The sequence below is a fragment of the Choloepus didactylus genome, chromosome 1, assembly GCF_015220235.1.
Source record: "Choloepus didactylus isolate mChoDid1 chromosome 1, mChoDid1.pri, whole genome shotgun sequence".
Taxonomy (NCBI): domain Eukaryota; kingdom Metazoa; phylum Chordata; class Mammalia; order Pilosa; family Megalonychidae; genus Choloepus; species Choloepus didactylus.
This window is the reverse complement of record NC_051307.1, coordinates 149,279,243-149,302,715: the sequence shown is the minus strand read 5'-3', so window position 1 is coordinate 149,302,715 and position 23,473 is coordinate 149,279,243. Positions and strand designations below refer to the sequence as shown.

Sequence of the window (23,473 nt, the reverse complement as noted above, 5' to 3'; positions counted from 1 at the left end):
AAAAACCATTATTGAAGGAGGATATTTCATAGTTTTGATTGTAATTATGATCAATGCAAAAGAAAGAAAAAGAATTTTAAATATATCTCCACATAGCAACATAGCCCCACTATAGAGGAAGCAAAAACTTACAAAATGGAAGAGAGAAATAGACAATTAAACAATAATAGTTGTAGATATCAATTCCTCATTTTCAATAAAGGATAGAAAAACTAGACAAGAAAATAATAAGGAAATAGAAGAACAGAACATTATAAACAAATAGACATCTACAAAACACTATATGTAATAGCAGAACAGAACATTATAAACAAATAGACATCTACAAAACACTATATGTAATAGCAGCAGAATGCACATTCTTGTCAAACTCTTGTGGAACATTTTCCAGAATGTGTTTGGTCATAACACAAACTTCGGTAAATTTGAAAAGACTGAAATCATATAAAATATTTTATCTGAAAATGATGGAATTAAATTAGAAATCAACCACAGAAGGAAATTTGGCAAATTCACAATATATGGAAATTAAACAACACATTTCTAAATAATCAATGGTTTAGAAAAGGGAAAAAAAAAAAAAAAAGGAGGTCAGTAATACTTTGAGATGAATGAAAATGAAAACATGAGTTACCAAAACTTATGAGATGCAGTTAAGGCACTGCTCACAGGGAAATTTATAGCTGTGAACACACATATTTAAAAAAACAGAAAGATCTCAAATCAATAACCTACCCTTCCAACTTAAGGGGAAAGAAAGAGTAAATTAAAACTAAAGTGAGTAGAAGGAAGGAAATAATAAGATTAGTACAGAAACACATGAAATAGAGAATAGCAAAACGAATTAGAAAGTCAATGAAACCAAAAGTTGTTTGAAATATCAACAGAATTGACAAATTTTTAGCTAAAGAAATAAAGAAAAAGAGAAAACTCAAATTGCTAAAATGATGAATGAAAGGAGGGAATTACTGCCAATCTAACATAAAAAAGGATTGTCACAGCCCAAGGGGGTTTTTCCAGCTGAGGAACCAAAGAAGACACCAAGCATTTTCTGAACATGAAATTTATTCAGGGCTTACTTAAAGAGAGGCAGAAATTAGCAAAAATCAAATGGCCGGGCAGGTACAGCATTCAGCAGGGAAGTTTACCACACAATCAAGCTAAACAGTCAAGCTGGTTTTTAAGGGCTTTCTAGGTGAAGACATTCTCATAACATAGGGGTGATCAATTATGTAGTGTGGGAAGGAAACATCTAAGGGGACTCAGAAAGGAGGTAAGCTATAGACCAACTCTTGAAGTATGAGGTCTGGTTTCTATACGTACATAGTCTAGCTGCACATTCTTTTCAGGACACAGACGTGGTAGGTTAAATCTTAACTGGCCTAGGTCACGCAGGCTGCTGAGAGCCAAGTCTCACAGACTCCCAAGTTAGGCCAGTGGCTTTTACATTCCACCCCCGTGCAGCAACTTGCATTGACCATAGAACAGGCATTGTATCCATAATCCACAATAATAATACACTACGCAACATATCACTAATATTTTAGTACAGAGAGATAACAGGCCTATTAGTAAATAATGACATGACCAAGTTAGTGAGTTCCACCTTCTAGATAAAGGATCATCGGACAACTGATCAATACTTTGTATGTGATTTTGCATGTGACTTAAGGCCTGCATTATATTTTTTGAATTATTAGGTTGTGCAAAACCTTTAGTGGCCAGATTTAAAGTTAATTTAGGCATAATAAGTGTCCAAAGAGTAATACATACAGCTCCCTGGGTATGGGAGGCCCAGGGTTAAAAATATATATAACTTCAGGTATTTGCTTTTTTTTTTTTTTTTGATAAACTGAGGTTGAATATTTAAGTTCTGGGCAACCCCAACCCCCCATGGGCTTAAGATACCCAGCCAATAAGGCTGCATAGGCCAGGACCAGGGCCAATTGACTGTATTTTCCCCAATTTTTAGTGTTTGTGGCACAGGCAAGAGTAAGTTATTGTCATTGCCCTGTTGTGGCTTGAAGACAGCTGGCCTCTTCAAGCCTGAATTCATAAGGCCTGCATGGGCCCAGCAGTTACCATGTCCATAGGGGAAGGAGCCACTGTCCCAGGCCTGGAGTTGATGTTGATCAGAACTGGATACAGTTGCCATGTCCATTGCTGCAAGGAGCTTTTGTTATCCTTTAAATGCTCTCTTAAAAGGCCATTCATCTTTTCTATTAATCCTGCCATGATGAGGTTATAAGACAGGTGAAAAGTTCAAAGAACATTATGTTTGAGGGCCCAAATCTAGGTTAGCTGTCTGGTAAATGGGGTCCCTCTATCACTGTCCACATGTATGGGGACCCCAAAGAAGGCACTTAGGTTTTCTAGGCTATGTATGGTGGCCTGCTGGCTGACCTTCCCTACAGGAAAAGCCAGCAAAAGTCCCATGGCTGTATCCACAGCTGTGAAGGCATACCTTATGCCTTGGACAGAAGGAGAGGTCCAATGTAGTCTACCTGCCACCAGGTGATGGGAATCTGGTTGTGCCCAAGCTGGTGAGGGAGCATCTGGTGTCACTGCAGAGAGCAAGAAAGGCAGGTGTCTACCACCTCTTTCAGCTCCTGTTGGATAATGGGCAGTTGGAAATGCTGTGCCAGTTTCCATTAAGTCTGATATCCTTGGTGTCCAGTCTTCTGGTGCAACCATTCAGCTGCTTTGTGAGTCACTGGTGTCAGGCTGCGGATCTTTGCCAAAGCATCATCTGCCTCTGCCTCTATGTTACCTGGCAGGGAATTAGCACTGTGGGCTGATACATGGAAAACGGTTACCTGATGTTTCTGGCAAGCAGTCCAGATGTCTTCCCACATTTCCTTCCACCACAGGGGGCAACTGACCACTGTCCATTGTTCTTGCTTCCATGTGGCCATCCGTACTGTCAGGCCCAGTTATCTATGCAAACAGTTAGCATCTCCCAGTTTGTGAACAGTTACCATCCATACAGCTTGCAGCTCAGCCCACTGACTACCTTGCAGAGTTCCCATCTCCAACCAGATGGCGTCAGTGCTGGCCTGGATGGCCACCACCGCCCAGATATCTGGTTGTCCATGTGCTGATTCATCAGTATACCAAGCTAAGTCTGGTATACTCCCTTGTCCATCAATGGTGGGCATGGAGGAGGGGCCACCTTGGGAGGGCTAGCGGGTTGCAGGAGAAACTCTTCTTCTATATAGGAGACAGAACCTAGAATTTCATGCATTTCTGCACTTAAAGGGCTGTTGTTGAAAACACTGCACTGCAAGAAGTAAGCCTTCCATTTTATCAACGTGCTCAGCTGCATGCTTCCTGAATGGGACTTGCTTATAGTGTCACAGATCCACCCTTGTATAGGCACTGCCATTTGTAGTGTCACAGAACACTTTTGAGCTAGCCCCTTTACTTGTAGTAGGGCATTATAGGCAGCACACAATTGCTTCTTTAATGGGCTGTATCAGAGTTCTGCTCCTTTCCATAATAGTGACCAAAATCTGATAGGTACATGTTTAGCCTGTTGCCTTTGCCACAAACCCCACCCAAAACCAATGTCAGTACTGGCCAAATCCAATTCACGAGGCACACTGGGGTCCACCCCACTTTAAACTTGTGCTGGTGCCACAGCACATTTTGACCTTTTAAAAGAAGCCTGCTAGGGGATGTCCCACTCCAATGTTTTTTCTTTTTTAATTAGGGTGTACGAAGGTACAAAATGCATACTAAATAAAGTATAAACAGTTTCCAATAACATGATAAACCAAGAAAAGCTATTAATTGTTTAGAAGTACAACTCTGTTTTTTTAACAACAGCTGAAGGAATAGCCTTAGTTTTACCCAACCAGACAATACCCAAGGACTTGATAGAGTAGTCAGGCTCTGCTGGAGGTTTCCACATTTGAAGGTATCCTTACGGAAGCACAGCTAATGTCTATTGTTGTCTTTCCCATATGAAGGTGGATGCAACTTGGCTAGAGGGATCTAAAGATGTGCTAAGTAAAATATTAGCTTGGTTTAACACAGTTAAATTGACTTAATTGAGTACTCATATTCTGCAACAAGGTAGCTATATTTGGCAGAGCTGCAAACAAAGGAGTTACTTTGTTTAATTCCCTATAATTAATAGTCATTCTCCAAGTATCATTAGTTTTTTTTTTCATTGGCCAAACAGGACTGTTCAATGGACTATGAGTGGGGACAATAATGCCCACTTTTTCTAATTCCTTTATGGTGGCTGTGATTTCCTGATATCCCCCATAAATTGCTCTTATTTGGGGATCTTGGCCCCACCCCCAATCCAGGGGAAAGGGGGATTCCCAAACCTCCTCTGCTGGTGGGGTGGAGGCTCTCTTTCTATACCATGAGCCTAGTAACCTGAAGCAGACTTTTTCTTTGAAGTTTTAATTTCCTGCTTTATGAACCTTTGTTTCTTAGGCAATTTTACCCCACAGTTTAACTAACACAGCATTCAACTGCCCATCAATCTCCTTTAATTTTGTGCCAGCTGCTATGAGATCTGCCCACATTTGTTTATGTGACACTCTGTTTGGCCTGTCATGCCCTCTGAGAATTCACCCAGTTGCTCTAACTCTGTCTTTTTTTTTTTTTTTTTTTTTTTTTTAATTTTTATTTATCTTTTTAATTTTATTTTCCTTTTTTTTTTTTTTTTTTTTTGCAGCTGATCCACTTCCCCTAGCTCTGCAATCTCTTGAGCCACTTCAACAAGAAGTTTTCCTGTTAGAGGCTTAAGGAGTGGCATTAAGGTTCCATACCATTGATTAGAGACTATGTGTAAAATCATTCCACATAAACTTCAAGTAAAAGTCACTTCATCTGGCCCCAGAGTCCTTTGCATAAATAGACTTCTTTATGCCTACTGCCTGCAATACACTCTGAAGCTCCTTTATACTAATCCACTGCAGTGGGGTGTGGGGCAAGTCCCCCTCCTAACGGTCACATTATTTTGCATTGCCTAATTAGTCACTGAAGAAGTGAATGAGTTTCCATGCTGGTTCCAAGTGAGTACAACTGCTGGTGTAGGGAGGGGTAATTAGACATTGTAGCTAACTTACTCACCTCCTTCTGGTGAGCAGAGTGTTGTCTGCCCTACCGTCCCATAGCCATAGCAACCAGTTTGCCAGTGGCTCACCAGTCTTCTGTCTATATTGAGTCCCAATATCCCTTAGCTCGGCTGGAGAGAAGTCCCGTGATGAGACAAGCACTTTTGGCTCACCAGATGCCGGCTCTGCTTTACTCTCCTCTTCCTCAAGAGGACCTGCAGGCTGCTCTGATTTAATTTTGCATTAGACCAGAGGACCCGTGAGCTTAGACTCTTCCTCCCTCCCAGTCTGACTGGGACCCTTCCTCTGAGCAGAAATTCATGGATCCCACATCTTGGGGTCGCAGTCAGGCAAAGTTAGAATGCATTTAACCTGCAGTTTATCTAGCTTGCACCCTTTCACCTTAGCATAATGGCATGCAAGTGTGGGCAAATTCTCATTTACTCCCTTTAATCTTTCATTTAAAGCAAACTTAAACTCAGCTGTGCCAGCCTCATATCTCTCTCCAGTTTTAGTTCATTCTCTAGGCAGCAAAAAGTCACCTTTGCTGCTAAAGCTTCCTCAGTAGTGGTGTGTACAGCCTCTAACAGTGGCCAGCCCAATGTGGCCACCAGCTGGCAGCCCTTTCTCTCTTTCTGAATTCCCAAGGCTCCTGCGGCCTGTTGCAGGATGTCTATTAGTCCTGCAGGGGAGGTGCACACACCTCCATATTCCCTCAGTGGGCCCCATTCATCCAGGAGGCTAGCTACTCCTCCCCACATTGAAGTTCCAGGTCACCCTAGTTTCCCACCGGGGTGTCTCCCTTCTGGAGGTTCATATCTACAGAAGTGGGAGTCTCTTCGGTCTCCTGGCTATCTCGTCAGATGTCACAGCCCAAAGGGGCTTTGCCAGTTGAAAGACCAAAGAAGACACCAAGCATTTTCTAAACATGAACTTTATTCAGGGCTTACTTACAGAGAGGCAGAAATCAGCAAAAATCAAATGGCTTTTCTCTTCGCTGGGTGGGTACAGCACTCAGCAGAGAAGTTGACCATGTAATCAAGCTAACCGGTCAAGATGGTTTTAAGGGCTTTCTAGACAAAGACATTCCCATGACATAGGGGTGATGGATTATGTTGTGCAGGAAGGAAACATCTAAGGGGGTTCAAAAAGGAGGTAAGCTATAGACTAACTCGACATATGAGGTCTGGTTTCTATACATACATAGTGCAGTTGCACATTCTCTTCAGGACACAGAGGTGGTAGGTTAAACATTAACTGGCCTAGGTCACACAGGCTGTGAGTGCCAAGTCTCACAGGCCCCCAAGTTAGACCAGTGGCTATTACAAGGATTATAAGAGAATAACAAATGTCAACAAATTGGATAATATAAATGAAATGAACAAATCTATAGAATGACATAACTACAAAAACTGACTAGAGAAGAAAGAGAAAACATGAATAGATTTGTAACAAATAAAGAGACTGGAATGGTAATCAAAAGACTTTCCATAAAGAGAGCCCAGGCAGAGATGGTTTCACCAGTAAATTCTACCAAATACTTAATAAGGAATAAATGCTAATCCTTCACAAACTCCTCCAAAAAACAGAAGTGTGAACATTTTCCATCATAAGAAATGAAAGCAACAGACCAACTTGTTTATGAATATAGTTATAAAAATGCTTATAAAAATGCTAACAAACAGAACCTAGTAACATAAAAAAGGTGTGTACACAATGACCAAATAAGATTTATCCCAGGAATAAAAGGTAGGTTCATTGCACAAAAATCAATCAACGTATACACAATATTTATAAAATAAAGGACAAAACAACATGATCATCTCAATAGATGCCAAATCCAACATTCTTTTATTATTACAAAAAGAAAAACTCTAGAAATAGAATGGAATTTCTTAATCTGATAAAAGGCATCTAACGAAACACCCACAGCTAACATTATACTCAATGGACAAGGATTGAATGCTTTCCTCCTAAGACCAACAACAAGGCAAGAATATCTGCTCTCACCACTTCTATTCAACATTGTTCTGAAGGTTCTGGCCAAGGCAATAACCAGATTGGAAATGAAGTAAAATTACCTATGATCACAGAAATGAAACATAATTTTGTATATAGAAATTCCTAAGGAATCCATTAAAAAAAATTACAACTAATAAACAGGTTCAGCAACGCGGCAGAATAAGACCAATATGTAAAAAATCTATTGTATTTCTGTACACAAGCAAGGAACAATATGAGAAAACAATTCAATTTACAATAGTATCAAAAAGAATAAGATAATTAGGAATAAATTTAGCAAAAGAAGTGCAAAACTTATACAAAGAAACCATAAAATACTGTTGAAAGTCATTAAGGATCTAAATAAAAAGAAAGATATGCCAAGTCTATGAATCAAACAACTTAATATTGTTAAGAAGGCAATACTTCCAAATTTGATTTACTGTTTAACTGCAATCCCTATTAAAATCCCAGTTGTCTCTTTACAGAAATTAGCAAGTTGATCATACAGAAATGCAAGGGACCTAGAATAGTAAAAAACAATTTTGAAAAAGAGGAACAAATATGGAGGACTTATACTTCCTGATTTCAAAATTAACTAAAAAGCAACAGTAATCAAAGCAGTGTGATACTGGCATAAGGATAGACACATAGAACAAAGGAATAAAATTGAGACTCCAGAAACAAACCCACACATTTACAGTCAAACGAATTTCAACAAGGGTGCCAAGACCATCCAATGGTGAAGGAATAGTGTTTTCAACAACTGGTTCTGAGACAATTTTATATCCACATGCAAAGGAATGTATTTAAACCCCTACCTCATCCCAAACAAAATAACTCAAAATGAGCCATACACTTAATTGTAAAAGGAAAAATTAAACTCCTAGAAGGAAACCTAGGTGTAAATCTTTGATATCTTGGACTAGGCAATGATTTCATAGACATGACATCAATAGCACAAGCAACAAAAGAAATAAATTGGACTTCATCAAATTTAAAAATGTTTGTGCTTCAAAGAACTCCATCAAGAAAATTAAAAGAAAATCCACAGAATGGGAGAAAATATTTGCAAATAGTATATCTGGCAAGGGATTTTTATACAGAATATTCAAAAACACAACTCACTAATAAAAAAGGCAAATAGCCAATTGAGAAATGGCCAAAGATATGAATAGATCTTTCTCCAAAGAAGATACATGAATGAATGGTCAATAGTAGTTGGCAATGAGACCAACTACTAGGACGGCTATAATCTGAAAGACAGACAATAATGAATGTTAATCAGAATGTGGAGATATTGCAACTCTCATGCATTGTTAGTGGGAATTTAAAATGGTGCAACTGCTTTGGAAAAAAACAGTCTAGCAAGTTTTTGAGAAATTAAACTAGAGTTACCATATAACTCAGCCCTTCCAATCCTAAGTATATGACCAAGAGAAGAGAAAATACATGTCCACACAAAAATACATTCAAAACAGCATTATTCATAACAGCTAAGAAGTAGAACTCACCCAAATGTCCACTGACTGATGAATGGATAAAAGTATGATATATCCATACAATTAAATATTATTCAGCAATAAAAAGAATATATGAAGTACTGACACATGCTCCAATCTGGATGAACCTTGAAAACATTATTCTAAGTGAAAGAAGCCAGTCACAAAACAGCATACATTGCATGGCTCCATTTATGTGAACTATCCCAGTCAAATCTATAGAGTTATAAAGCAGATTGGTCACTGTTAAGGGTTGAGGTACGTAGACTGGCATGGAGAATGACTCCAAATGAGTATGGCATTTCTTTTTGGAGTGATGAAAATTTTCTAGAACTAGACTTTTGTGATGGTTGCACAGCTCTGTGAATATAATAAATACTATTAAATGGTAGACTTTAATTGGGTGAATTTTATGGTATATGAATTGTATCTCAACAAAGTTGTTAAAAAGAAGAAAACTGGAAAAGTTATATTAATATACCACAAGCAGACTTTAGCGCAAAGAAAATTAAGGAGAGATATCACTTAAAAATAAGGGTCAATTTTTCAAGAAGACATAACAATCTTAAATGTGACTGAACCAAATAACCCAAAATACATGAAGCAAAAACTGACAGAATAGACAGGAGAAACAGAGAAGTACATAGTTATAGCTGGAGTCTTCAAAACTCCTCTCTCAGTAATCCATGCAATCAGTAGAGATAATCAGCAACAATACTGAAGAAGTGAACATCATCATCAACCAGCACTGAAAGTTATAGAACACCCCATCCAACAACAGAATACCCACAGACAGACCATATTCTGTGTCATAAAAGAAACCTTAAAAAACTATGATGAACTGAAATCATACAAGGTTTATTCTCTGACCACAAGGCAATTTTAGCTAGGAATCACTAACTGAAGAATAACTAGAAAATCTGCAAACACTTAGAAATAAAATAACATACTCCTGAATAATCTATGGGTCAAAGAGGGACTCTCAAAGGAAATTAGAAATTGCAGTGAACTCTCTAGAAGCGTGTGTGTTTCCAAGTGCCTTACCAACCCAAAGGGATTCATACAGCAACTTCCCCAAGATTGTCATGTACACCACCTACAGTTAATGTAATTTCTTGGTACAGTTGAAATATTTACCAACTCTTATTCTCTACTTGAGAACTCACTGATTTATATTGCACTTCTAAATTTATAAAGCCATTAAAAAACATTACCAGGAATTTCCTTCCTTTCTTAAATTTGTGATTACACTATAGTAAGTTTATCAGAGTTAGGGCTGGATAGCTTGTTTTGATAAAATATAGCTATTGCAATGATCATATATTAAGAGTTTAATTAAGGTCAACTCTTCTTACAGTGATGAATTTTGCTGCAAAAACACTGCACACATTGTCTAGTTTAAGGCCTTTGCATATGTATCATCAAGAAAATTGCATCATGAATTGTCCTCATTCCTCTCAATAAAGTCACCACCTGTTCACATATATTTATTATCTTTTTCCTTGGATAAGTGTCCATCTATACTACCAGAAACCAATCTGGGGGGAAAATTGTGTTTTTGAATAAAGTAATCAATGTTTCCTACTGTGAACATTTAATTATTCAAATTCAGAAACATATAAATTTACCAAAGTAATGATTCCAAAAATCTGAGAAATGACTCCAAAAATCTGGGGGATAATCAAATTTGCAGATCTTTCATTTCTTTTTAATAGAAAAAAATTAAATTTAAAACAGTTTACACTTATAGACCTCTAAGATTGAAATACAAAAACAATAAAATTGAAATAAAAATCAACATCTTCTATAATCAAGTTTAAAAGTAGTATTTTGTTTCAGTTTTTTAATTGGATCAAGTTGCTGAAGATATGTTTTAAAAATACATATTCTTACAGTATGGCATCAAAAGTCAATTTTTTTTCTTTTTACTTTTGTTGAAATATTTATTCATGGATATCTGATACACTAGAAATTTTTTAAAGGTATCTTTGATAGGATATACAATGTTTCTATAGCTGATTTTCCCCAAGTAGCAGCTTAGCTCCTGTGCTGGTTTGGATGTATTATGTCCCCCAAAATGCCATGTTCTTTAATGCAATCTTGTGGGGGCCAGTGAATTAGTGTTGATTAGGTTGGAATCTTAGGATTAGGCTGTTTCCATGGAGATGTGACTCACCCAACTGTGGGTAATACTTTTGATTAGATTATTTCCATGGAGGTGTGGCCCTACCCATTCAGCATGGGTCTTGATTAGTTTACTGGAGACCTATTAAAGCTCACAGAGGGACCTCAAAGCAGCCACAGCCAAGAGAGACATTTTGGAGACAGCCATTGAAAGCAGACTATTGCTCCAGAGAAGCTAAGAGAGGACAAAACACCCCAAGAGCAACATTTTGAAGAATACACAGGAGCTAAGAGAGGAGCTGCAACACAACCTGGGATCAGCAGACAAAAGCCACATGCCTTCCCAGCTAACAGAGCTTTTCCAGATGCCACTGGCTTTCCTTTGGTGAAGGTATACTTGTGTTGATGCCTTAATTTGGACATTTTCATGGCCTTCAGACTGTAAATTTGTAACCAAATAAACCCCTTTTATAAAAGCCATTCCATTTCTGGTTTTGCATAATGGCAGCATTAGCAAACTGGAACACCTCCCAAACTGTTTATCCATTTGATGAAAATATTTAACAAATTTAGTCCTTTTTCTGCCTTCCTAAGCACTCAAATATTTAAGAAACTGAAAATAGTCAAATAAATTATAAAAGAATCATGGGTGAGCTTGTTCTTCTGACAGTGTAAAAATTGCAATTTTTTGTCACCTTGAAACCAAAGAAAAGCTATGCAAATATTTCATAAAAAGAGCTTCAAACATACACACAACATATACAGACAAGCAGACAAAACAACAACCTCAGCAGTGATGCATTTCATGTTATTCCTCAGGCCTTTTTCAAATCCCCAATTCAGCCTCTGAATATGTTTGTGCTAAATGTATGTAAAAAAACTGGTTAAACTCCAGGGCTTTGTTTTGTTCTTCCAGTTATTCAGTAAAATTTTGAACTAATTGACTTTCAAAGTTCCTTCTTGCACAGAAATTCCATAGGTAAACAAATATGTTGATTCTCAAAGAAGAGTGAGGTAGGTAAATAAAAAAATTTGGAACTACAGACATATCTTGGAGATATTGCAGATTCAGTTCCAGATCACCACAATAAAGCAAGCCATGCAATAATGTAAGTCATAGGAATTTTCTGTTTTCTCAGTGAATGAAAAAGTTATATTTACACTACAGTGTGTTCTATTAAAGGTGCAACAGCATTACGTCTAAAAAATATATGCATACAGTATTGATTAAAAAAAAATGCTAACCATCATGTGAGGCTTAATCAAGTTGTAATCTTTTTGCTGGTGGAGCATCTTGCCTTGATGTTGATGGCTGCTCAAGCTAACTGCTGAGGTTGGTGGTTCCTGAAGGTTGGGGCAGCTGTGGCAATTTTTTAACATAAGACAACAATGATGTTTGTTGCATTGACTGACTCTTTCTTTCACAAAAGATTTCTCTGTAGCATGTGATGCTGTTTGATACAATTTTACCTACAGTAGAACTTCCTTCAAGATTGGAGTCAATCTTCTCAAACCCTGCCACTGTTTTATCAGTAAGTATATTTTAAATCCTTTGTTGTTGTTTCAACAATGTTCACAGACTCTTCATCAGGATTAGATTTGATTAAAAGAAACCACTTTATTTCCTCATCCATAAGAGGCAACCCCTTACCCATTAAAGTTTTATCATGAGATTGAAGCAATCCAGTCACATCTTCAGTTTCCACTTCTAATTCTAGTTCACTTTCTATTTCCACCACAACTGCAGTTACTTCCTTTGAAGTCTTGAACCTCTCAAAGTCATCCATGAAGGTTGGAATCAACTTTTGAGCTCCTTTGAATCTTGATATTGTGACCTCTTCCCATGAATCATGAATGCCCTTAATGGCACCTAGAATGGTGAATCCTTTCCAGAAGGTTTTCAATTACTTTGCCCAGATCCATCAGAGGAATCAACATCTATGGCATCTAGAGCATTATGAAACATATTTCTTAAATAATAAGACCTGAAAGTCTAAATGACTCCTTGATCCATGCGCTGCAGAATGGATGTTGTATTAGCAGGCATGAAAATAACATTCATCTTGTTGTACATCTCCATCAGAGCTCTTGGCTGACCCAGTGCATTGTCAATGAGCAGTAATATTTTGAAAGACATATTGTTTTTTTCTGATCATAGGTCTCTACAGTAGGCTTAAAGTTTCTGTACACCATGTTGTAAACAGGTGTGCTTTCATATAGCCTTTGTTGTTCCATTTAAAGAGCATAAACAGAGTATATTTAGCAAAATTTTTAAGGGCCCTTGGATTTCCAGAATAGTAAATAAGCATTGGCTTCAACTAAAAGTCACTAGCTACATTAGCCCCTAATTAAGAAAGACAGTCTGTCCTTTGAAGCCAAGCATTGACTTCTCTCTAGCTATGAAATTCCTATATGATATCTTTTTCCAATAGAAGGCTGTTTCATCTTCACTGAAAATCTGCTTAGCTACTTTCATCAATTATCTTAGATCTTCTGGATAACTTGCTGCAGTATCTACATCAGTACTTGCTGCTTCATCTTGCTCCTTTATATTATGGAGACAGCTTCTTTCCTTAAACCTCATGAACCAAACTCTGCTTCCAACTTTTCTTCTGCAGCTTCCTCACCTCCCTCAGCTTTCATAAAATTGAAGGGAGTTAGGGCCTTGTTCTGGATTAGGCTTTGGCTTAAGAGAATGTTGTGGCTGGTTTGTCTATCTAGACCACTAAAACTTGCTCTGTATCAGCAATAAGGCTGTTTTGCTGTCCTATCATTCATGAGTTCACTTTTAATTTCCTTCAAGAACTTTTTGTTTGCATTTACAACTTGGCTAAACAGTGCACAAGGCCCACAACATTTATCAATTAAGTTTGCTGTCTTATATGGGCATGGTTCCTGGTGCCCCAAAACAATTATAATAGTAACATCAAATAGATCACCATAACAAATACAATAATAATGAAAAAGTTTGATACATTGTGATGATTACCAAAACGTGACACAGAGACACAGTGAGCACATGCTGTTGGAAAATGGCACCCACAGATTTGCTCGACTCAGAGTTGCTACAACCTTCAATTTGTAAAACAACATATCTGGGAAGTGCAATAAAGCAAAGCACAATAAAACAAGCTAGGCCTGTATTCTAAATATGCCTTAGGTTATATGAAAACATCTAGAACAATGTTTCTCAAAATTTAATTGGCATGAATTTGGTGGGCCGAGTCCTCAATCTGAGGGCTCTCCCTTGTGAGGCTGGTTGCTGCAAGGGAAAGGCTAAGCCTACTTATAATTTTGTATGGGATCACTGCCCTATACAGGAAATGACTCCTGAGGACAAGTTTGGATCCAGCACTGCAGGATTGAGAGGATCTTCTTGACCAAAAATAAGGTTCCAGTGGTGGAAAGATCTCAAATGGAGTGGAGAGGTCACTCTGGAGGGTATTCTTATGCACTATATAGATATCACCTTTTAGTTTTTAGTGTGTTGGAATGGCTAGAGGGCAATACTTGAAGCTGTTGAACTGCAACCCAGTGACACTGATTCCTGAAGACGATTATATAACTTTGTAGCTTGCACAGTGTGACTGCGTGATTGTGCAAACCTGTGGCTCCCACTCCTTTTTTCCAGTGTATGGACAGATGAGTAGAAAAACGGGGCCAAAAATTAGGTGAAGAACAGGGTGGGATGGAGGGGATGGAAAGATCTAGTTGTTCATTTTTGCTTTTATTTTTATCTTGGAGTGAGGAAAAGATTCAAAAATTCATTCTGGTGATTAATGCCCAAATGTATGATGGTGCTGTGAATAATCAATGGTAGACTGTGGATGACTTAGGGTGGGTGAATATATCTCAATAAAACTGTATTGAAAAAAAGTAAATGAACAATGGGGGAGGGGAGGGAAAGGGGATGTTTTGGATACTCTTTTAATTTTAATTTTAATTTTATTTTTTTGGAGTAATGAAAATGTTCAAAGATTGTGGTGATGAATGCACAACTATTTGACGATACTGTGAACAATTGATTGTACATTTTGAATGATTATATGTTATGTGAATATATCTCAATAAATTGCATAAAAAATTTAATTGGCATAAGAATCACTGGGAGGGCTTGTTAAAACACAGATTGCTGAACCCCTGCTCCAGAGTTTCTGATTTAGTAGGTCTGAGAGCAAACCTAAGATTGAGCATTTCTAACAAGTCTCCAGGTGAAGCAGATGATGCTGGCTCAGGGATCACACTTTGAGAACTACTGGTCAAGGGGACTTTCTTTCCTAAATATATGAGACTTGAAGACATTTCCCAGGTGATTCTGATACACATCCCTTCAATTACAGCTCTATGATATCCCTCCCCCACTCAAATAAAAATCCATCTGCTATAGGAATCATATCTGAATAGTCAATTAAAATTACTAATATAATACTTTATCTAAAATTTCCATCAAATCTCACTTATAAACTAAGTAAATTCCCTGTATATTAAATTCCAAGAGAGATCCAAAATATGCTGTAAGAGGTATCTGTTTTCAGGGATAAATTACTAAAAATTACATTTCCAAGGAAGGAACACAGGAAACAGCAGTAATTGTAAACTATCTAAAAATGTAGTATGCTGATTTGAATCTATTATACCCCCCACAAATGCCATGTCCTTTTATTCCAATCTTGTGGGTGCAGACTTATGGGTGCAACCACAAGCAAACAACTTGATTTCATGAAGTTGTTTTCATGGAGATGTGACCCATCCAACTGTGGGTGAGACCTTTTGATTAGATTATTTCCATGGAGGTGTGACCACACCCATTCAAGGTGGGTTTTGATTATTTACTGGAGTCCTTAAGAGAGCTCAGGGGCTGACACAGACCCAGATGCTTGCAGATGCAGACCGAAAGACGTTTGGAGAAGCTAAGTTAAGAGATGAAGCCCAGAGTTTGCCCCAGAGAAGCTAAGTTAGAACCCACAGTTGCTTACAGAGAAAGCCACAGGAATCAAGCTGAAAGCAACGCAACCCAGAAGCAAAGGGTCAACAGACACCAACCACATGCTTTCCCAGATAACAGAGGTTTCTGAATGCCATCAGCCTTTCCTCAGTGAAGATATCTTCTTGTTGATCCTTTAGTTTGGAAACTTTTACGGCCTTAGAACTGTAAATCTGTAACCTAATAAATCCCCTTTATAAAAATCAATCCATTCCTGGTATTTTGCATTCCGGTGGCTTTAGCAAACAAGATCATGTAGCAATATGGTTAAATAAACATAGGATTGTGAAATCTTATAATAAAATCTTATCTCTTTTAAATGTATGTTCACAATTAGATTTGTAAAAATCATAAAATATCTGTAAGTGAATATTTTGTTTTAAAAAGTATTTTAAAAAACTAGAGATTTCTACAATAAGGGTGTAATTCCTTTTGTAATCTGTATAAAGATGGGAAAAAAAACAAAAATGAAACAGAAGTATAAAGTATTCTCTTGCAGTGAATCTGAAAGACTTGAGTTCACCAAAGATGAAAGGTGTACACACACCCTTCCAAGTTCAACTCTCTTTAGAGACTGTAAGCCAAATTCTTGACTCCTGTGGTGTATGGTGTTGATAAATGGGTTTCTTGGTTACCAGGAATCTGGAGAGTTGAGTAGGTTCAATATGAGTGGAGCAAAGTTCAATTACTGTGGAGAATTCAGTCCATTCCTGTTCTACAATCTGGCACCTAATTAGGTTGGAATTAGAGAAACCACCCCACTGGAAAACAATTACAGAGGCTTTGCACTAGTCTGAAATCAAGATCTGTTATGATGGGATAAAATATGTAGCAGAGATGTCCCATAGATATACAGAGTCCTTCATTATTAGATCTGTACATGTGATACATATTTATCTAGTTATATCTTTGGAGGAAGTCAATTCTACTTTCAAAATACTTGAGGAAAGGGAGTGATTTTCACTATGAACAAATGAGATTTTGGTAAAATCTGATCAATTTTAGTATCCTTGTTGTAATCAATATAAATACATATTTCTTATTTTATTCACACCATAACTCCTTCCAAAGGGTGTACGGCAGAACATTTCCTTTTCATCAAATTTTGAGGACTTTGGGGTTGCCTACTTGGTTTTATTTTACAACAAAAACATGAGACTGAATGAGAGTGAACTGATACTCACAATCCACGGATATCTTTGGTTAAGTATATTAAGGCTGTTTAAATGACTTAAAGAAAACATCAGTTTTCTGGATTTTAGCTTTCAGGAGGGAAAATTTTTTTTTACTTACCATATTAAAAAATATTGGAAGAACAATTGTTCTCATGTTTATTTAATACATTTAAGGAAACTTTACCATGCCAATTACGATATCTGGAAGATTACCAGATAATGCCTTATTGTGTCATATCTGGCTAGTCTTCTAGTATTAAGAACTGGAATAAAACAGGAGGTCATGTGATCTATAATTAATTCCTTTTGATAGGAAATCTTACAACAGACAATTTTGGAATAGCAGTTATCTGCAAACACACACACTAACAAAAAATTCAAACAGTAACAAAGTATTTGTTGTATAACGAAAAGCGACAATCCGTCTCACCCAAAACTCTAATTCCCATTTCCAAAGGCAACCGCTGTTAACAGATTTTTTCATGTGCCTTCCAAGAGACATTCTAAAGTACACACAAACTAATGCATGTACCTTGTAATACAAATGACATTCTTCTATATACATTTCTGTATTAAAATGTCTTCATGTTGATTATATTTCAGGTCATATAAACTTTATGCTTTCTAATGGCTGTACTATATTTAACAAGCCACTTAACGGAAATTTAATTATTTCAAAATTTCTATTACAAACAATGCTGAAATAAATTTAGATATACTTCTTTGTGCATCTGTGTGTTTATTTTTGTAGTACATATTCCTGGAAGCACAATTACTAGATCAAAGTTTTGTGTATTCTTATTTTGATAGATACTGTCAAACAGCACTCCAAAAGAACTGAATCAATTTGCACTCCCCATGATTACTAGGGACCTTCCTACATAGTGTTTCTCAAAATATTTAGCATTGACAATCTGATAGACAAAAAAAGTTGTGATTTTATTATACATATCTCTTATAATATTGAGGAATTTTTGATATGTTTGAAAGTCATGTGTAACTCATTTTCTGTGAATTGCCTGTCATTTGTCCATTTATCAGATTGAGATGTTTCTTATTTTCTTCTTGAGATTTTTATGTGAAGGTTATTAGAACCTTTATTTTGTTAATCTTTTTAAATGTCATTTGTCTTTACTGCATATTTATCATTGAATGTTTTCTTTATGTTTTGTAGTCTAGTTTTAGATAATGTTTTCCTTTTTTAAAGAACTGTGTATCTCCTTAATACTGAAGGATGAGAAATAGAAAATTAAATTTTAGTTCAATGCTGGTGAAATATAAGGAGAGCAAACATTTCTGTATTTTCTTTTATAAAACAGTTAACAGAGTGTGAAATATCTCAGGCAGCCCTTTTCATTTCTGTGCTACAAATAAACATCATGGCAATCAATATTAGGAAAGAGGATAAAAAAAGGATTTTCAGAGGAAGGGGCTGAAAGAGGACATTCAAAGACAAGAAAATGAAGAGAACAATTTGGCAGTAAAATGAAAGCCTTGTGGGAGAAAATTTTATAGTGAATGACAACTTTTATAGCCAGGAAGGAATTATTCTATATAAATTACTGATCACAAACATGCTCAGGATCTTTATTACTTTTGCTATTACAATGCATCATCCTTTCCTTATAAATATGCTTATATTATAGAAATAAGGAAGAGCACATGAATATCCATAATGATATAATGCAGTCTATATTCTTACACAGCCTATCTTTGAACATACTTGTGTATATAATTATTATTTACAAAAATGTCATAATATATATATATTTCAACTTGCTTGTTTTGTTTGTTTTTGTTTTAACTTATAATGTTCTTTGAACATATTTCCATATTAGAACATTTAGAGCTACCAAATGTGTTTAACTATATATTATTTTACCTTATGGATGTACCATAAATTATGCAACCAAATTCCAATCAATGGTTATAGAATTCTTCACAATTTTTCTATATTACAAACAATCCTACTGTGTACATCTTTGAACACAGATTTTTATCTGTACACTAGGAAACAGGTTTTGCAGGATAGATTTTAATAACTGAATGAAAATTTCCTTCCTGATATTATCAATGTTTTTGTGTTATGACACTCTTGAAATCAGCAAAATAGGCAAAAAACGATCTTAATTTGCAATTCTCTGATAATTAGAGGGCCTAGAAAATTTTATTCACTATAGCCTTATAATGCTTTTTATCTAGCAAAGCCTATGCCCCTAATATATATTTTAATCGAAATTATCCCAGCTATTCTCAAGTGTTTGTTCTTCCACATGAGCCAATTAGTCCAGTGACAAAAATCAACAAAAAATTCTGTTAGGATTATATGTAATTTATATATTCTTATATAAAGCATGATGTCTTTTCTTAGAAAAGATACATATTTTTACTGTATTTTCAACTATATAGTTTCACACATACTTCTAATGTATTTTCATATATGTCCCTAAGAGCATTTTACCTCTTAGTAGAGTTTTAACTTTTTAAAATATAAATATAATTTTTTAAATAGGTCTTTAAATTTGGTATTATTTCTAGCTAAATTGAATAGGATATTTTTGTTCTATTCTCCAGATTATGTATAGATTATCTATTGATATTTACAGGTTACAATTAAATGCAACTGGCCAATTTGTTAACTTCTCTTATTATTCCTAATAGTTTTTAAGTTGTTTTCTGTCGACATTCAAGGTATACAATAACAACATCTGTAAAAAGTAATAATTTTGTTTCTTACTTTCAAATCAGAATGTTAATTTGTTCTTATATCTAATTTAATTGGTTGGTACAGTTAACAATGGCACAGAGTGTGATGGTGAGCATTCTTGCCTCTTTTAGATTTAACACAAATGGTGATAGTGATTTATCATTCAGCACCACGCCCGATGGATGGAGGATGGATTGATGGACGGATGGAAGTTAACTATCTATTCTTAGCATAGTATTATGCAATGTTTACCACTGAATCGACATTCTATTAAGAAGGTAGGAATCAACATTAGTGCATAGTATCTCCATCTGCACTTGTTTTGGTAGCTCCAAGTTTAAACATGCGATTTGGAATTAAAATCTCAGATCTTTGAAATAAACACGTTAATTTTATAGAACCAGTGTAAGTATATTCTCCAAGTAAATTACATCCCCCAGTTTGCCCGAATTGATGTGAGAGACGTCTTCTCTGTAACCCTCCCATGCCCCAAGCGTGTAAAAAGTTATGAAAACGTTTTTACCTCTGAGTTGGTCCGGCCAGCGTCCGTAAAAACTTCACGGAGGAAATAAATGCCTGTGAGATTCAAGAGGAGCCAAGTCTGGAGGAACCTGTCATGACAAACATGGCTGAGTGATGGAAACGCGCCAGTGGAGAGGGCTGTCCAGGGCATCGTGCCTTCTTCATAGAAGAGATACTCAAAAAAGGGGCAGGGAGAGGCCCGGGTAAAGTGCAATCACCTCTCCGAGAGCGCGCTTCACGTTGGCCAGAACCAGTCTTCCCAACCGAAAGCCTTCACCCGGGGACACTGCTGCAGACGTTGGGATCTAAGGAACCCGTCCCCTTAGGCAACTGGACAATCACTAATCCGGTTTGGAAATGGCTCGCTACAAAACCCGCCGCGTCCCCGCTGCAGATGCGCGCGCGGAGCGCCCCAAACTTCTGCAACCACTTGAGGATGTGGCTCAGTGGGTCGGGACCTGCGGGCCCAGGACACGACCCCCGCGTCCACTAGTCCCGCGGGCCGGGACTCTTCCTCTTGAAGTCCCCGGCCCCAAGGCTCCCGCCCTTGCGCCACTCGGTCATACTCACCGCGAGCCCTGCAGTACGCTCGCCACTGGCGACGCGGGACCGGGATCTAATGGAATCCGTGGAGAAATGCGATAGAGGAAGCGGCAGGAGAGGGGGAAAGGAAGAGGAGGATTTTTCAAATTAAAAACAAAACAAGAGTGCAGAGGGGAGGGAGAGGCGCGGGGCCAGGTCCGTGCACCCTGCTCTCCCAGGCACTCTTCCTTGGCGCGTGCGCGACCCAGCCTTGGCATCCCGCCCAGCCTGCGCTTAGAAAACAGCTGCCCCCCGGGTGGGTTATCCAGGAAGGGGTGGAACACCGTTGAAGTCGGTTTATAAATGAAAAAAAAAAAAGGGGGGGGGGATTGAAGAAGGGAAACAAGTTGTCATAAACCTAATATGAGGTGAACAAAAAAGATAAGAGAAAGTCCACTGTTGCCCCTAATCAGTTTCTGGCTGTAAGAAAGAGGTTTGCTTACAGAGGGATTTCTGAGCAGGGAAACAAAGAGAAGAAAACCACTCTTCTCACAAGAGACTTTTTAATTTGCATTTGCTCTCACCCATGGACCCTTGGCTTGGGGAATTGGCCTTGGCAATGCAATGCTGGCAGGAAACACTCAGGCCCAAGGCCCAGGCATTTGTTTTTTTTCCACAGGATTGAAGGCCAATTTGATCTTGGAATGGGCAAGGGAGGAATGCTAGGAAAAAGGAGAGGGGGGAGCAGGCTCGCCTCTGTTTTCTGACATTGGAAGAAAAATATAACTTATTAATTAGCTTTGTTAGGCACAATTACTTCTTTCCAACTAACAGCGTTCGGGTTTGGAGTAGTCTATGGGGAGAAGGGCAGTACAGTGACAGATAGTGAGAAAACCTAAATGTTCCCTAATCTGATAGACAATCAGAAGTAGACAGAAGTTAGATTAAACTCTGAGGAGAACTTTGCAGTGTGTCACTGTGGAAGAAGTTTGGGTTGAAGAAGGCATATGGGAGTGGAGTTCTGGAATTTTCCATGGCCCTTTGTATGCAAGCTATTTGTCAGTATGAGAAGAGAGTTTAAAAATTCATATTGTCTGTCTCAGTAGAAATTGCACAGGTTTCTCACATGCAGAAACAGAGTTTTACTTAAAGCATAAAACAAAGAAACAGGTTACAGCAAAATATAATAACATTTATTAGCTTTGTTTTTAATTCACAAAATGGGCCAAGATGTTGAGCTTATGCATACAAATTCCACAATGGCCACATGAAAGACGCCAAAAAATTCAAGAGCACACCTGACCTGTGAAACATATTGCTTTGGGGCAAAAAAGTTTGAAAATATATCAGAGTCCCCAAATCACAGATTTTAAGTGGAAAGCAGAAATTCAAACACGCATCTTTCTAAAATTCCTGATCTGATGATGTGCCAATTTGAATACTTCAGGGACTGACAAATTCACTATTTTTTTCTGTTCCATTAGAATTGCTCCATTGCTTTTAAGCTACATCTCTTTCTATTATATTAGTTTTATTTGCTGCTCTTATGTTACCACAGACCACTTCCAGTTAATATTGTACCACTTCACATAAAAAGTGAAAATATGTAATAATATTTTTTGATTCTTCAATCCCATGTGCCATCACTGCTTTATATTTCACACATATATGTCATAAACTACACAATACAATGCTGTAATTTTTGCTTAGACAGTCAGGTTTTTTTTTTTTTTTTTCATTTCTTTTATTGAGATTGTTCATATACCATACAATTATCCAAAGATCCGAAGTATACAATCACTTGCCCATGGTACCAACATACACCTGTGCACCCATCACCACAGTTATTTTTTTCTCAATTTTTAGAATATTTTCATTACTCCAGAAGAGAAATAAAGACACACAAAAAAAGGAAACTCAAATCTTCCCATACCCCTAACCACCCACCCTCCATTATTGATCCATAGTATTGGTATAGTACATTTGTTACTGTTGATGAAAGAATGTTAAAATACTACTAACTATAGTACGTAGTTTGCAATAGGTGTATATATGTTTTTCTATATGCCCTTCTATTATTAATTTCTGGTTATAGTGTTATACATTTGTTCTAGTTCATGAGAGAGATTTCTTATATTTGTACAGTTAATCATGAACATTGTCCACCACAAGATTCACTGTTTTATACATTCCCTTCTTTTAACCTCCAACTTTCCTTCTGGTGACATACGTGATTAAGCTTCCCCTTTCCACCACCTTCACGCACCATTCAGCACTGTTAGTTATTCTCACAATGTGCTACCATCACCTCTGTCCATTTCCAAACGTTTAATTTCACCCTAGTTGAATATTCTGCTCATAATAAGCAACTGCTCCCCATTCTTTAGCCTCGGTCTATATCCTGATAACTTAACATTTCACGTCTTTGAGTTTACGTATTATAACTAGTTCATATCAGCAAGACCCTGCAACATCTGTCCTTATGTGTCTGTCTTATTTCACTCAACATAGTGCCCTCAAGTTTTCTTCATCAACCCATTTTTTTTTAGAAGGTTTTGTTCACACACCATACATTCCACCCTGAGTAAACAATTGATGGTTCCCTGTATAGTCATGTATTTATGTATTCACCACCATCGCCACTATCTGATAAGGACATCTTCATTTCTTCCACAGAGGAGGAGGAAGAGTCAAAGAAGGTAGAGAGACCAGAGAAAAATAAAAGAAGAAAGAGAGGAAAAAAAGAACAACAACAACAAAAAAATGACAGCTAGGAAGCAACAAAAGGAAAGATAGTATTAAACTAAAGTAGAATAAACAGTCAGGCAACATCACCCATTCCAAGAGTCCCATACCCTTCC

The 23,473-nt window shown here is 37.2% G+C and overlaps 1 protein-coding gene and 1 pseudogene across 5 annotated transcripts in view; both read right to left on the bottom strand.

Annotated features, from left to right (window-relative positions):
- The window catches only part of PLSCR4 (phospholipid scramblase 4), a 46,129-nt gene extending 25,240 nt beyond the window's left edge, over positions 1–20,889 (bottom strand). For 3 of the 5 annotated variants that reach the window (XM_037843135.1, XM_037843120.1, XM_037843152.1), the window contains exons 1-2: positions 20,661–20,886; positions 20,092–20,179 (exon numbers count right to left, since the gene is read on the bottom strand). The gene's annotated coding sequence lies outside the window, so the exon portion shown is untranslated. Of the gene's footprint in view, positions 1–634; positions 684–2,816; positions 2,938–20,091; positions 20,180–20,660 lie in introns of all 5 variants that reach the window. The other 2 variants (XM_037843144.1, XM_037843127.1) reach the window with 2 other exon arrangements.
- Positions 11,353–20,241, bottom strand: LOC119526106 (annotated as a pseudogene).
- Positions 20,890–23,473: the final 2,584 nt, after the last annotated feature.